Below are 16,659 nucleotides of genomic sequence, written 5' to 3' on the forward strand. Positions count from 1 at the left end.
CTCCATCCTCGCGCCACGTTACACCAACTTATGCTGAACCAATTGTAAGGTAGCTAATGGACACATTGTTGATGGGAGGTATGGATCACAGAGATGGTTGTCGTCTGTGATGTAATCCTGGAATGTTGCTTTAGTGCACGTAAGCACTAAGAGGATTGTTTGGTGCATCTGGGCCAGGTTTTATGGGTAGCTGGAGAGATGGGCGGGTCTGACTGCCCACATACCTCACCTCTGGGTGTGGTTAGCAAGGTAAAATGGAGTCCGTTGTTTGACACATGGTCTGTTTGTGTGGAGGGAAAAGGCCTCCTGTGTGATATCCAGACTGAGCCAGGGTACTGGATGCTCTCCAACCTGTTGCCCACAGGACTGGCTAACCATAGACTTTGTTTAAAGGACTGTTTTCTTTATCTTGCCTGCACTGGAGGCTGTTTATTTTCCTCTTTGCTTATGAACAGTTTATGAAGCAATAAACCAACATGAACATGTAAACAGAAACGCTTCCTGTTTTTGCCTTCCGACGTACTCAAGTGAGTAGAAATCTCACAATTGGTGGAGAATGCGGGCAGATATCCCAGCAAATACGTGTGACTGCTACAAGATGTACTGCATGTCCTGGGTGAAGTCTGCCATAAGCCAGCAAGTGACGCCAAACAAAATGGAGGACCTGCTTAAACATTTGGTGCAAGCACAGCAGGCACAGCACCAGCAGCACCTGCAATTGTCACAGCAGCACAGGGAGCAGCAGCAACAAATGGCGCAACAGGAGTCAAGTAAGCTGCTTATGCAGCAGCTCCAGCATTAGCAGCAACAGTACCAGTACCGTCAACAGCAGCAGAAAATTGATTTACTTGCAGAGGTGATTATTGGCACGGAGACAGCTCCGACAAGGTCAGCGGACAATTATTCCATCCAGAAGGCGGTAAGGAGAGTCCTGCAGAAAATGACCACAGGTGATGACATAGAGGCCTTTTTGACTGTGTTTGAAAGGGTCGCCGAGAGGGAGAAACTTCCGCCAGAGCAGTGGGCAGAGGTGCTGGCGCCATACTTGACAAGATAGCCCCAGAAGGCTTACTATGACTTGGCCTTGCAAGATGCTAAGAAATATTGGAAGCTAAAATCTGAAATTTTGGTGCACTTGGGGGTAACGATGACTGTCAGGGCGCTACGGGTCCATCGTTGGGCGTATCACTGTGACAAACCCCCTTGTTCGCAAAAGTTTGATCTACTGCACCTGGTCCAAAAATGGTTGCAGCCAGAGTCCTCTACCCCTGCGCAGATAGTAGAGCGAGTGGTGATGGACTGGTTTGTGCACTCACTTCCGATGCCAATACAGACTTAGGTTGCCCAGGGTGATCCTCGGAACGCTGATAAACTGATCGGACTGATCGAGAGGTATCAGGGGGTTGAGGGTTCCTTGAGAAGGCAGCCCAATCCATACTGGGAATCCCAACAGGGGGTGGAGGCCTAAAAGGGGGTGGGGCATCCAAGGTCCAAAGGGGCAGGGGAATTAATGCCAAAGGTCCCTGCTGGCGATATTATTATTGCTGGAAATGCCATGGCCCAGGCCATATAGCCACCCATTGTCCCCTGACCTCTGAGCAAATGGACTGTAGCCTGGGACAACACTGTTCATACTATGCATATCCAGCCTGCAGTGTGAACTGTCCACCCAGCCAGGGGCCACAAGCTTGTCCCGTAAAGGTAAATGGTTGGCAAGTAGCTGGACTCCTAGACTCTGGTGACCCTCGTGAGGGCCACACTTCCTCTCCAGCTGATCCCAGGGAAGAAGGTTGGCGTTCGTTGAATTCATGGTGATGCTAAAGACTATCCGGTGGCCAGAGTGGACATTGAAATGACCCAAGGTACTGAGTCCCAAGAGGTCGGTGTCGTCCAGGACTTATTGCACCCCATTATTATAGGCTCTGACGTTTGTTTGTTTTGGGACTTGTGGGGGAAGGGATCAGTGCTTGGTTGCTCCAATAAGAAACCGGTTGGCCCTAAAGACGCATCACCACACTCAGAGTCTGACGGGTTTCCCTTCTGTGCCCTTGTGGGCGATGAGGTAGTGTCCCCTGAGACTGACATTGCTGAGTTAGGGGTGACCAGCGAAAATTTTAGGTCTGCCCAACATAGGGACCTAACTCTGAGGGAAGCACTTAGCAATGTCACAGTCATAAATGGTAAAGCACAGGAGCCGGGGGCAGACACTAGATTTCCATATTTTATTTTGAGTGGGGAGTTATTGTAGTGGGTTACGAAAGTGAGGGAGGAGCTTGTGGAACAGTTATTGGTACCAGGGCCCTATAGACGGAGGGTGTTGGATATGGCCCATTCACATGTCTTGGGTGGCCATCAGGGAGTGGAAAAAACTCAGGAACGGATCATGCAGAGGCTCTATTGGCCCGGATGTCATCAGGAAATCTTAAAGTATTGCAGGTCCTGTCCTACGTGCCAGTAACCGCCCCAACCTCTCACTTTCGAAGTCCCCTCGTGCCATTGCCCATTTTTGAAGTGCCGTTTGAGAGAATTGCCATGGACTTGGTCGGTCCCGTGGTTAAATCTGCTCATGGGCATCAATATATATTGGTCATCCTGGACTATGCCACACGCTATCCTGAAGCAATTCCCCTGAGAATCTCCTCGGCAAAAAGTATAGCTTGCGGATTGGTCCATGTTTTTTCCCGGACAAGATTATCAAGGGAGATCCTGACCGACCAAGGCACACCCTTTATGAGTAAGGTGATGAGGGAATTGTATAAGGCCCTGCAAATCACCCAACTGAAGACATCAGTATACCATTCTTAGACAGATGGCCTTGTGGAAAGATTCAATAAAACTCTGAAGAGTATGTTGAAAAAGGCCATAGAAAAGGACAGTAGAGGCCGGGACTGTCTCCTACCATATCTATTGTTCTCTATCTGAGAGGTTCCACAGGCCTCTACTGGGTTCTCGCCATTTGAACTTCTGTATGGCCAACATCCGCAGGGTCTCCTTGATATACCAAAGGAAACCTGGGAAGCCGAAGGAGCGTCATCGAGCACATCGCACAGATACAGGAGAGGATTATGAAGGTGATGCCCATCGTAAAAGGACATCTCTTCCAGGCACAAGAGGCTTAAGTTAGGGTCTACAACTGCTCAACCAGACTGAGGCAGTTCAGTCCTGGAGACCGAGTCCTCGTACTAATTCCTACTGTGGAGAGTAAATTCTTGGCCAAGTGGCAAGGGCCTTATGAGGTGGTGGAAAAGCTTGGTGAAGTGAATTATAAGATTCATCAATCGGCAAGACGTAAACCATACCAGATCTACCATGTCAATCTCATCAAGCCCTGGCAAGATAGAGAGCCTGTTGAAACTCCATGTTTGCTGGTCAAGCCAGAAGCTGACTTTGGAGGAGTCGCAATAGCTGAGATGCTGTGGAAGGCCCGAAAACAGCAGTGTCAGGAATTGCTGCAGAAGAACAGGGACCTGTTCTCGGAATTGCCTGGATGTACATAGGTCACAGAACATGAGTTTCTGACGGAACCCCATGTGCGGGAGAACTTGAAGCCCGACGAGAGTTGATCTCCAAGGAAGTGAGTCATATGTTGAAACTCTGAGTAATTGAGGAATCCAAGAGCGGATGGTCGAGCCCAATTTTCCTGGTTCCAAAACCCGATGGCAAATGGAGATTCTGCAATGATTATAGGAAGTTGAATGAAGTCTCCAAATTCTATGCATATCCGATGCCGCGTGTCGATGAGCTGATCAAGAGACTTTGGTCGACAAGAATATAACTGCCTTGGATTTAACAAAGGGATATTGGCAAATCCCCATGTCACAGGTACGCCCGACGGATGCTTCCAATATGTCCGGATGCCGTTTGGACTGCAGGGAACCCCAGCCACCTTCCAAAGGGCCTTGTACAGGATCCTCATACCCCATAAGAAGTACGCTATGTTATACCTGGACGATATTGTAATCTTCCGCCCGGACTGGGGAAGTCATCTGGAAAAGGTCCAGGCAGTGTTTGATGCTCTTAGGAAGGCAGAGTTTTCAATAAATACAAAAAAATGTGCCATGGGGAAAGAAGAAGCCAAATACCTGGGTTATGTAGTGGAGGTTCATCCCAAACTTTGCCATGATGGCCACAACCCTGACTGACCTCCTCAAGGGGACAAAATCTGCATTGGCCAAATGGACTGCAGAGGCGGAGATGGCCTTTCCAGACCTGAAAGTGGCTCTGTGCAAGCAACCGGTTCTGGTTGCCCCCGACTTCAAGAGGGAATTTATACTCCAGACAGATGACTCAGATATCGATTTCAGAGCAGTCCTTTCTCAGGAGATACACAGGGAGGAGCACCCTGTTCTCTAGCTAAGTAGGAAGCTATCCACATGTGAAAATAATTATTCTGTTGTAGAAAAGGAATGCTTGGCCATAAAGTGGACGGTGGACACGTTACAGTACTATCTGTTAGGACGAAAGTTTAAATTGGTATCAGACAATGCCTCACTCAGATGGATGAGGGAGAAAAAGGGGAAAAATGTTAGGGTCACCCGCTGGTTTTTAGACCTACAGGATTTCAGCTTTCATGTGGAACATAGAGCCGGGAAGCTACATGGTAATGCCGATGCCCTCTCCAGAATCCCCTCTCTAGTAGTAGAAGGTGCCAAACCCCATGGCTTTAGGCAGAGGGGGGAGGTATGTAATGTAGCTAATGGACACATAGTTGATGGGAGGTATGTATCACAGAGATGGATGTCATCTGTGATGTAAACCTGGAATGTTGCTCACCTCTGGGTGTGGTTAACAAGGTAAAATGGAGTCCATTGTTTGACACATGGTCTGTGTGTGTGGAGGGAAAAGTTTTCATCTATAGCCGCAAATTAGCCCTAAACCAAGACTCTTGTTAATTTCTTTGACTTCTTTGTCCACATACTGTATCTAATATGTAAAGTGTAAATATGAAAAAACTTTCTTGCTTTGTATTTTTCTTTCTCAATGTTAACAGATTCTTGAACACTCATTTTACCCAGAGGAAAAGACTCCTGGAGAGTTATTTTACTTCACTTGAAGTTTCTTTGTTATCTCATGAACTGTTATGACATATGACAATGTGTCTGGACTGATTTTAAAATGTTTTGTACGAATTCTCTAGTATCACATTTGCAATCTTGTAGCAAGATCGGCTCCAGAATATAAACAAGCATTCCTGCTATTACAGGTTAAGTGGGTTTACAAAGTCATATTAGATAAATATATGATATGAATAAGGTGAAAGGACAGCTCAGGTAGTGCTTTTATTATACCGTGTGTTGTCTCGCTTTGGACCCTTGATGTAACAAATTAGATTCCTTCCACATGAAAAGTTAATAGTCTTCGTATAGTTACATTTATGAATAATCCATGCTGACTTCTTTGTATTACATTTGGTTTTAAAATAGTGCTGCGTCTCTTGTACGACCTTGGATCTAAGCACCTTGGCTACAATTTAATTTATACTGACCAGAGGACATAGTACTCCAGCCAGGAGCAGACACAGCCATAAGAGGGCCCCTGTGCAAGAACAATATATGGACCCTTTGCAGTCCAATAACTCATCCTAATGCACAATTCCTTCTGTTTGGGAGGTACAAGTTGGCCTCCTGACCTCTTGTACCCCTGTGCGACTTCACATGTTGCACCAAGGCTATGTCTGCCTCTTAGTTCTTTTTCACAAAGTTTCCTATTATTAGCAGTGAGACATTGAAGCCAAGATAAACCAAATTAGGTGCAAGTAGTTAGAAATGTGATAGTTTATTATTTTTACATTACAATTAGATATAAGAAGACAATTTGTGTAGAGCCAATGTCAAGTGGACACTGTATGCAATCACCTGGCTGCTCCAATAAGGCAATCACAGGCTGGCTTGGCACAAGTTACTCTGTTCTCCAGAACTAGGGGTTGCCCTGGCATTCAACTTTTAATCCCTGTACAGGGATCTGGACTTACACAGGGTCCCAGGATTAGGGCCACAAAGTCAGCTGCTGTTTGGTGGTGCCAGCTGGCCAGATGAATAGCCAAGTAGTCAGGTGAGATCCAGGAGGTATGGGAGGTACAAAATCATCAACCAGGAGAAAAGTCAATAAACTAGCCGAGGTCAGGGAGCAGGATAAATTAGGATGAGACAACAGATGCACAAGCACAGGTAAACCAGGAAGCACAAACATTGACTGGCAGTGAGAACTGATTCTAAGAGGTTTAAATAGAGAGCAGCCCCACCCAGTGCTAACAGCAGGAATAAATCCAACCAGCAGAATTAACCCCATAACTACTGGACTGGCAAGAGCCACAAGTCCCAGGAATGAAACAGGGCTGCTGAATAGTCACTCTGCATCGGCTGAGAGCAAAGGAGGAGTAGATGGGACAGGCGCGGATGTCACAGCAAATTGGTTGTTGGTTTAGAGTTCTCCCCACTCTAAAATGTTCCTAAAGTTGTCTAAGCTATACATTCATCAAAACTTTTAAGCCAGAAAACGAATGTAAAAGCTTTGAAAAGTTGCAAATTATTTTCGCAACATAAAGTAGGGGCAGGATGGAGCCTGGCCACGCCCACCCTTCAAATTAATTGAAAATGCTGGCATTTTTTAAGCCAAAATGCTACACCAGTCCCTGACTTGAGTAGCATTTCTGGTGAAGATCACGGAGGCGCACACCACTGAGGAGATATGCCAAACTCATTAAGAGGTCATGCCTCTTAAAGAATTTGGTGCATCGTACCATACCATTCATTAAAACTGGTGTGTGCAACACCAGCTTAATGAATCAGCCCCTTTATGTATTAAGGAAAATATTAGATAGCACATGTAATCACTATGCAGAGATTTTTCATTTCCTTCTGTGTTTAGGCATGGGAATGATTTATCCAATTACTTTGATAAACACAGCTCCAGATCATTGGAACATACGTGCAAGATCTCAAAATTAGTAATTAAACAAATACATGGATGAGTAGCTAATTATGTATTATTGTTAGGAAATACAAAGCCTTCCTGGACATATCCCAGAAATGTCATTGACTGGAAAGCTTCCTCAAGCTCTGCTTTTAAAGTGCTTTTCTGCTTTGGACAATTCTTTTTTGTTAAAGGGGTTGTTGATATTGCAAAAATAAAAAAATGTCATGCATAGATGATTAAAAAATGGTGACATATTCACCTTCCAGTGTTCACGAGGAACCAGTGATGATTGCTCCGGAGGTCTGTTCCATCTTCGTTCACAATGCCTGCACTATTCAGAAGTTAGAGGACTGCTGCTGTTTGTGATTGGCTACAGCAGGCAGGAGCCTTGACTGGCACATCATCAAATCTTCTCTGGATGCGTGCTGTTTTACTCACCTGACTGCTGCAGCCAATCACAAGCTGCAGCGGTCCTCTGACTTCTGAACATAACAGAGGATCACTTGCAGAGCTGGTGTCGACCTCCGAAGCAGCCAACACTGGACCTTTGGGAGTTCTTTACGGTAATTATAAAACTGTTTTGTTATTTTAAAAACATCCATGCATGCATTTTTATTTTATTGGACAACCGCTTATATATCCAGGAATCAGCTGCAATTAGTGTGAAAACCAGGTATTAAGTGTTCATTGCCTGCAGTGCTATCTTAGGAAAAATGATGCATTGCACAGTCCCCCAAGAAATCATGAGCTATCTTTAATGCATTGACAAGATCTCAATAGAAAGAGATACTTTTTCTGGCTACTCTCATCAATGATGGATATGGATACTGAATACCTTAAATGATATTTAATAATGTATTTTCTTAACTAGTAAAAATCCTTCAATAATTAAGAATGGCATCTTGGTGTCCAGGCTTCAAGAAAAAAATATCTTCTAGTGGTCAAGATTTTATTTTTGAGGCTTCTAAACCTAAACACACTGATGTAGGCAAGTGATTGTCCTCTTAAAGTTATTCTTAATTTTCTGTTGTGATGATCGTGATGATAAAAGCTATATTTTATTTTTACCTCCTATGTTGTTTTATATCATTTAAAACAATCACTGAAATGATAATCTACCATTTATGTCTGTCAGGTATAATTGTTACTTTCCCCCCTGTTTTATATTTTAATGCAATCTGGAATTTCTCTGAATAAATTACTAAATTTATCATTTTTCTATAGTAGTGTCATGTGGACAGCTTGATAAAATAGCTCATTATATTCACTGAAGTGAAATATGAGTTTCATCAGCGTATTTTCATCACAAAATTAGTTTGCGGTTATCAATAGTGAAGAAAACCAAGCGGAGTTTAATACAATATAATTTCAAACACCCCCAAATGAGCTGAAATAAACACATCTGTAGAAAGTACCGTATAAAAAGTTTGCTTGGAAAACAAACAAAATAGTAAATTATAAGATTTGTCTCTGTTATAAAGTTATAGTTATTGCAAAAGAACTGGTGTTGGTGCTTGCAAATTTGAAAAATCCGTCCAAGTACAGTAGTCTGTACAATTTACTAATGATTTTGCACAAATTGGTGTTTCATGATTGGTAAAAATAAAGGGGTAGCGTATCCAAAATTCAATGAGTAATAAATATATAAATTAATATAATATGGTGCAAATTTATTTTTTTTCCACCATTTTTCTAGTTTAATGCATTGGGGAGGGAGTGATGGTGAAGGGATGGAGCTCAACACACTGATCCAATATTAATCTGTCAGTAGGATCAACCCTTCTAAGCCATCTACATGGGCATGTAGGTCATAGGAAGCTGAATAAAATGATACTTTGATATCTGTGATCCAATGTCTAAGTCCAGAGAAATTCACTTTTTTTCTTAATATGTAAATAAGATGTTAAGATCTATGGGCTGGACATAGATCTCCCCGAGAATCTGCCTCCAAAGCTTGTGAAGGCTATTTAATATACCAACCACTTGCGGAGGGAGCTCAGATTGGACTTTTGGGACTTAGTATACCAATTTTTTTTTTAATATTGTGAAAAAGGAGGCTATTCCAACTTTTATATTTACGTAACTTTTTGGTAATTTTTCTAGTATCCCAAGAAGACTTGAACTTGCGATAATTTGATCACTTGTGCTATATACTACAATACTATGGTATTGCAGTGTATATTAATAATGATGATCTTTTGGAAGTCCAGACACAAGCTGTTGTGACATGCAGAAGTAGTGTTGTTGATTCCAAAGCATCCAGCAACTGTTACAAATAACACAAGCATAGAATACAGGAAGTCTTGTGCTTCAGAAGCATCCAGCAACTAGAGAGGTTAACACAGTCACAGGAGACAGGGAGTGTTTTAGCAGAGCCCCAGAGGGATTGTGGGGAACTTGTTATTGTAGTCTGGCTGAAGCCGAAGAGAAAGGTAGTGTGTTATCTGTATCTGACAGAAGGCAACTGAACAGGATTCAGATCAGGAGAGAAACTAAACACAGGTCAGATAAACTCCCTGAACTAACAGTGCAGAGTATTATCGGGCAGGAAGATAAGGACTGGAAGAAATTGTGTCACAGGAATCATCTCCCTCATCAAACCCTCCCCCCTCCATCTCCATGGAGGATAAAGAATGCTGTGTACTATTGTGTCCTTGTGAAGAAAAAGCCTGTGGTTGTGTATGCATAGAAGTGTGCTGCCAAGAGATCTAATCTATGTTGAATTATGCTACTGAAAAGACTGTAATACTGTGCCTTGTGAAGAAACTACTGTATTGTTCCTGGAGCCTGTTGCTCAAGAAACTCAGACTGTACTGTAATGAAGATTGTTGCTGTAATATCCCTGAATTGCACTGGCCATGCTTCAGATTAAATTCCACTGTTAAACTGTTGAAAAAGACTTTTGTCAGATGTGTCTGGTCAGCAATTGAATCTATTGTGTGCCTGAGAGAAGCTGCAGCCTATGGTCACCCTGAGTAATGGTTCCCCCAGGATTCCAAAGAATTCATGAAACCCGTCTCGCCCTATCTGAACCTAGCGGTGTGCGTGTAACATTGGTGGCCCGTAAGGGGAATCCTGAGCGGGAATTAGCGTGTAGAGGGAGAAGAGGAATAGTGTCTGGAATAACACAGCAGCACAGCACCTGAATTCACCTCTGCTACACTAGTTAAAGGGGACCAGCCCTAAAGAAAGCTCACTAGCTGCAATGGATGTGGAAATACAAATGGATAGAATTAGTGAGCTGCTTCTTCAGTTAACTTGTGAAGAACGGCGTATGAGGTAAAACAGCTGCGTCAGTACTATCCCTAAGTGTGTTTCCGTCTACAACAGCTGCAAGAGAGACAGGGGCATCAGTTACTTAATGCCCAGTGCGGAGGTCAAACGATGTGCTCCTGGGAGGAGGATTCCTCGGTCAGTAAAGATAGCCTCATCAGCCTAATCGGTGAAAGGTGCTTTATACAGTGCCAGCTAGATGGACTCCTAGTAAAAGCACTGTGGGACACAGGAGCCCAAATGAAGAATGGAGAAGGCGCTACCTGCCACATACCTGCCTTCAGTTGCTAAAAGAACTCTTATGACCAGTGGAACTCCATGGCAAAGCTGTCAACCGGACCGAAATCCCTTTCATAGGCTGGGTGGAAGTGACTTTCCAACTGAGGGCCATGAAGAACAGCAACACCATTAAGCTTTTGGTACCTTTTCTCGTGACCAATGATCAGAATGTGGCAGAGGATCCTATCCTGGGTTAAAATGTAATCATTGAGGTCATCACGAAACACAAGTCAGGTATGCTGGTGGTGGATGCAACGCCGTGGTGGAAAATGTGATTCATATAGTAAAGAAAGCACAGAATACAATGGACCTAAAAGAAGTCAAGGTAGCCTGGCACCCAACCATCATCATATCCCTGCAAACCAAATGGTGGGGGTGAGGTGTGGAGTCTGGGTAGAACTGGGAAGAAAAGTCCAGAAAAGACTGTTCATGCCAAAAGACTCCTCAGAACTTCCGTAAGGCCTAGTTCAAAGTGAGACTGTGCTTACGATTCCTACAGGTGGGTTTGCTCGAGTGACAGTACCGGTGATGAATACTACGAAACACGAAATTAGACAGAATCCAAAGACTGTGTTAGGTCACATTGAAACCGTTAAAACGGTATATCCAGCCAGTGTGAGACCCGCCCAGGGATCTACCGTGAATTCAGTCTCCGCACCAAGGAACAGGAGTTGCCCAGGGGAGGAAATTTCACGACCCCCAGTATCCCTGGAACACTTGTGTGCTGAAGATATAGTGATAGCAAAACAGATGCTGAGAGAAGAGTGTCATGCATTCTGTTAAGATGACTCTGATATAGGCTGTATCTCGTCGTTGCAATTGAAAATCAATTTGAAAGACACGACCCCAGTAACCAGAAGTTACATGTCTGTGCCGAAACCATTACACCGTGAAGTGAAAGAGTATTTACAAGATCTAATCAACAGATGTTGGGTTCAAAAGTCGAAGTCGTCTTATTTCTCTCCTATTGTTTGTGTTAGGAAAAAGGACGGTACGTTGATACTCTGCTGTGATTACCGGGATCTAAACCGAAAGTCAGTACCTGATCGGCACCCGATACCAAAGATTCAAGATATGCTGGATATCCTATCAGGAAGTACCTGGTTCTCTGTCTTCGATCAGGGTAAAGCATACCATCAAGGGTTTGTTGAAGAGCATTCATCCCACCGCGGGGGTTATATGAGTGGATCTGCATACCGTTTGGGCTCACTTCAGCTCCAGCAGAATTTCAGAGGAGCATGGAGACCTGTTTGGAAGAGTTACGGGACAATATCTTCCAGCCGTACTGGATGACAATGTGGTACACAGCAAAACCTTCCGGGAGCATGTTGAACACGTGAGGACAGTATTACAGCGGTATCAACAACACGGAGTTAATTTGACCCCAAAGAAGTGTGAACTGTTCAAAAGGCAAGTCCAATTTCCAGGGAAAATTGTGTCCGGAGAAGGATACACCATGGACCCAGCAGAAATCGCTCCGGTACTGGCCTTAAAAGACAAGCGACCCTCTACTGTTCAGGAGTTGAGGCAGATCTTAGGATTCCTTTCCTACTATCGTACTTGCGTTCGGAACTTCTCCACGATTGCCACTCCACTATACCTCCTCTTGGGGGGGGGGACAGAGTCAACAACACCCACGGAGAAAAAGAAGAATGCGGATAGGACCGTTCTTAAAAGAAACTACACCACATTCCGTCCCAACATCCCATTCTCTGGACAGCAGACCACCAGGAGGTATTGCAATAACTAGTAGACTACCTGGTAAAACCACCCATCTTGGGATATCCTGATTTCAACTTACCATTTGTTCTTCATTGTGAAGCTTCTCAAGTTGGACTGGGAGCTTCCCTGTATCAGCATCAAGATGGAAAATTGAGAGTCATCGGTTACAGTTCTAGAACGTTGACAGACGCCGAGAAGAATTACCATTTACATTCCAGAAAAATTGGAGTTCCTGGCATTGAAATGTGCTATCTGTGAAAGATTTAGAGATTATCTCTACTACAGCAAAGAGTTTGAGGTATACACTGACAACAACCCTTTGACCTATGTCCTCACTACAGCCAAACTGAATGCAACGGGTCAAAGATGGGTCGCTGAGCTAGCAGACTTCAATTTCAGCATCAAGTACAGGCCAGGAAAATGCAATGCGGATGCTGAAGGATTGTCGAGAATGCCACTGGAGCCTGAGGAGTTCATGCAAGAATGCTCAGAGGAATTCAGTCTAGAAGCAATTGAGAGCACTACCCAAGCAGTGCAAGCTTATCAAGCGGAAGATACACCATTGTGGTGTCCGTTGACGGTGGAAACCACCATAAAAGCGAGAGAACAAGATCACCCCCTGTCCATTCAACAACTACCAAAAGGAAAAATCCGTAGAGCACAGCGGGAAGATCAGATAGTTGGTAGAATACTACTTTATGTGGACCAAAATCGGTTTCCAAGTAAACGGGAGAGAGATAATGAGTGAGTCACCAGCAGTATCTGTTTTAGTTAAAGAATGAAGCTCTCCCTCAGTGAAGACGGTATCCTGTATCATAAAGGATGACAAAACCGGCAGTTGGTACTTCCCAGAGTATTTTGTAGGTTGGTCTTCAAAGAACTCCATGAAAACATGGGACACCTAGGAGTGGAAAGGACAACCAAATTGAGCCGTGAACGTTTCTTCTGGCCGTACATGCAGAGAGATATTGAGAGGTACGTGACCAGGGAGTGTGGGTGTCTGAAAGATAAACATCTCAACACATCAACCCGGGCACCTATGGGCAACATCCAAACTACGTATCTGTTTGAGATGGTCTCAATAAACTTTCTACATCTTGAGATGTGCAAGGGTGGTTATGAATACATATTGGTGGTGATGGACCATTTTACTCGATTTGCCCAAGCATATGCCACCACCAATAAAGCTGGTCGAACAGCAACAGAGAAGATCTTCAATGATTTTGCTTTTAGGTTTGGGTTCCCTATGATGTTACACCACGACCAAGGAAGAGAATTTTTTTGAGAATGAGCTCTTTGCCAAGCTAGGATAGTACTGTAGAATTTAGAGACCCCACACAACGCCCTATCACCCAGAGGGTAATGGACAAGTGGAACGTTTTAACCGGACATTATTGTCGATGTTGCGCACTTTAACAGCTGACGAGAAGAAAGACTGGAAGAGTTCTCTGTCAAAAGTGGTATATACCTATAACTGTACAAAGAGCGATGCAATGGGTTACTCACCCTTCTTCCTATTGTATGGACAATCGCCAAGACTGCCAATCGACATTAAGTTCTATACTCCGATGTCAGAGACTTACAGAACGTATCCGGAGTACATTCGGAAATGGAAGGAACGGATGAGAGAGGCATACAACATAGCATTCAAAGTGGTAACGCAAGCACAGCACAAGAGTAAGGAGTACTATGATCGAAAATGTTATGGAGCAGAATTAGCACCGGGAAGCTGGGTGCTAGTCAAGAACGTACATGAGAAAGGTGGTCCAGGAAAACTTTGTTCGTACTGGGAAGACAAGGTGTATGTGGTCATAAAGAGGAAAGCCGATGACAGTCCACTGTATGAAATCGGATAGGAAAGAGGGGACAAGAAAACCAGAATAGTCCATCGGAATTTATTACTACTCTGTGATTATCTCCCACCACAAAAGACTTCCCAGAAGCAGACCGATATTGACCGAGATCGACTAAGGGACCACCACAGACTGAAGCTCCGGAGGTGGATAGTGACTTTGAAAGTTCCGATGAGGAAGAGCATACCGTTGTATTTCTCAGACCGGCAATGAGAGGGACATACCATCCTCAAGAGAATGAACTGTGTCCCGAGTAGTGTTGAGCCACCCCCGTAGTGTTCGAGTTCGGTTCGGTTCGTCGAACACCCGTGTGTTCGCCGAACTGTTCGTCGAACTGTTCGTCGAACACCTTCGAACACCGTTAAAACCAATGGCAGGCAAACAAAAACACATAGAAACACATAGAAAACACCTTCAAAGGTGTCCAAAAGCTGACAAACTGCTCAGAAGACACAACTAACACATGGAAAAGTGACAAGTACATATAGTCATGCGAAAAGAAAAGAGGTGGAGGAGTAAAAGGAGGGGGAGACACAGATATAGGCATGTCATGCCCTTCTAAAATCCAAAAAGTGAGAAGCCGAGACGGCCAGTCCGCTCCTGCCCGTGCCACCTCCGTGTCGCCGGGTTTGTGCCAGAGCCGCGGTGAACCCTGACGGCCAGCCCCCCTCTCCCAATACTGGTGCCTGTCCGCTGGTGGGTCGAGAGAGCCCCCCTGTGGTGGAGGCAGCTCTAAGCTTTTTAATTTAAATTGTCCCTCTAATTTGAATGAATACACTTTAAATCCATTTACAAGGATCTATTGGAGGGCAAGTCTCATGCCAGCAGCCGCGTAATTCCAGCTCCAGTAGCGTAAACTAAAGCTGCTGCAGTTAAAAAGCTTTTATAAGGATCGAGCTCGGCTGTCCACCGCAAGGCATCCTAGTGCCAGTCCCAGCCCCTATGCCTTGGGGTGCCTCCTGATGCTCTTCACTAAGTATCCCGTGGTCCCGAAGCATTTCCTTTGAAAAAATTAAGTGTCCAAACTACAGGTGGTGTAGCTTGCTTAACAGCCGGGATAATCCGCTGACTAGCAGACACTGCTACTAGGCACAAAGTATTTCCTGGGCTAGATGCAGTTAAAAATTTGTAAGTAGATACTCTCGTTGGATGCTGAGAAAGCATTCCATAGAGTCTCCTGGCACGCCATATATGATTCTCTTAAAAAGCTTGGGGTAGGGGTCTAGGGGACCCTTTTATAGCCAAAATCACGGCCCTGTATCACAATACGTCACCTAGGCTGAAGATAAATGGAACTGTAGCACCGAGGGCTCGGTTGCTACAGACGTATTGCACCTCACCCAGAGGTGTGATATCTCACTCTCAGATAAGGATGGAGTGTGGATCAGGACCCGACACCTGCATGCATTACACCACATTGCCGTGGGGCAGGGCGACCAATATGCCCCTGAGATGGGCACGACAGTCCCTGTCCCTGGCTGGAGTGGGGGGAGGGAACACTGAGGAAGGGGAACCCTGCAGTGCAGGAGCAGGGAGGAAGCAGTTCCTGGGTGCATTGAGAAGGGAGTATAAAAGGTGGGCACCATCTTAGTTCAGTGCAGAGAAGTCTGAGCAGAAGTGGCAGGGAGCAGGGGCTCTGCATGAGCTCTGCTCCGGAGGCGGGCCTAGTAACAGAGGCCCAGGCCTGCAAGAGGGAGAAGGAAGGAAGAGGAGCGGAGAAGGCTCCAGGAACGAGGAATGAAGGGATCCCAGGGGTGCGGACGGGCGAGTCGCCACCGCACGCCCGAATCCACCTGCGTGGAGGGGTCAGGCCAAAGGGGGAGACCGGTCCCCGAACTAGTGGAGGCAGGAAACGACCCTCAGCTAGAAACCGGAGGCTCTGACATTTTATGTGGCGCAGCCCCTTGCTCCACCCGCTAGGAAGGCACCACATAGGGTCAGGGAAACTGGCGCCAAGTTTACCAAAAGGAGGCCCGAGGCAGCCGGACAGAAGTGTTGGTAAGAAAGGCCAGACAAAGGACACACAAAGGGGGTCCTGTGAAGCGCTCCAAAGTTATCTGGGAGTTGTCTGAGCCCCTCACCTGGTGAGCACAGTACGACGTGGGCAGCCGTTACCTGCAGACGTGGTCTGGATAATAAGAACTGTGAGTAAAGGCCCTGAACTGCATCACTGACTCCGTGTCGTTACTGCTGCTGCCCTGCACCATCACCCCCATCCTCCGCATACACTGCCCTGAGGCTATACTCCTCCCGTGGGGAGTTATGCTACGCTCTGCTGCACCCACAACACCAGCCTTAGCGGTCTGCCCTGTAGCGGCGGTTCACTCTGACCGCAATCCACGGGTGGCGTAGTCGGACATTTAAACATCAAAACCACATAAATAGTTCCGCCACTGGTTTGACCGCCCTGAGCCACGGAACCGGATCGCCGCCACGAAGACTACAACCACCAGCATCCACCAAAAAGGGTCCGGCTCCGGGTGTCCCAAGGCCCAGGGGGTGCGTCAGAACATTTTCATCACCTTTCACAATCACCAATGGGACAAGGCAGGGATGTCCTCTGTCCCCTCTCTTATACATCCTAGTGACGGAGCACCTGCTCTCATCAATTCGCCAT

Source organism: Phyllobates terribilis, unplaced genomic scaffold (genome assembly GCF_046119375.1).
Source record: "Phyllobates terribilis strain yellow unplaced genomic scaffold, ASM4611937v1 Scaffold_4__5_contigs__length_816908805, whole genome shotgun sequence".
Lineage (NCBI taxonomy): Eukaryota > Metazoa > Chordata > Amphibia > Anura > Dendrobatidae > Phyllobates > Phyllobates terribilis.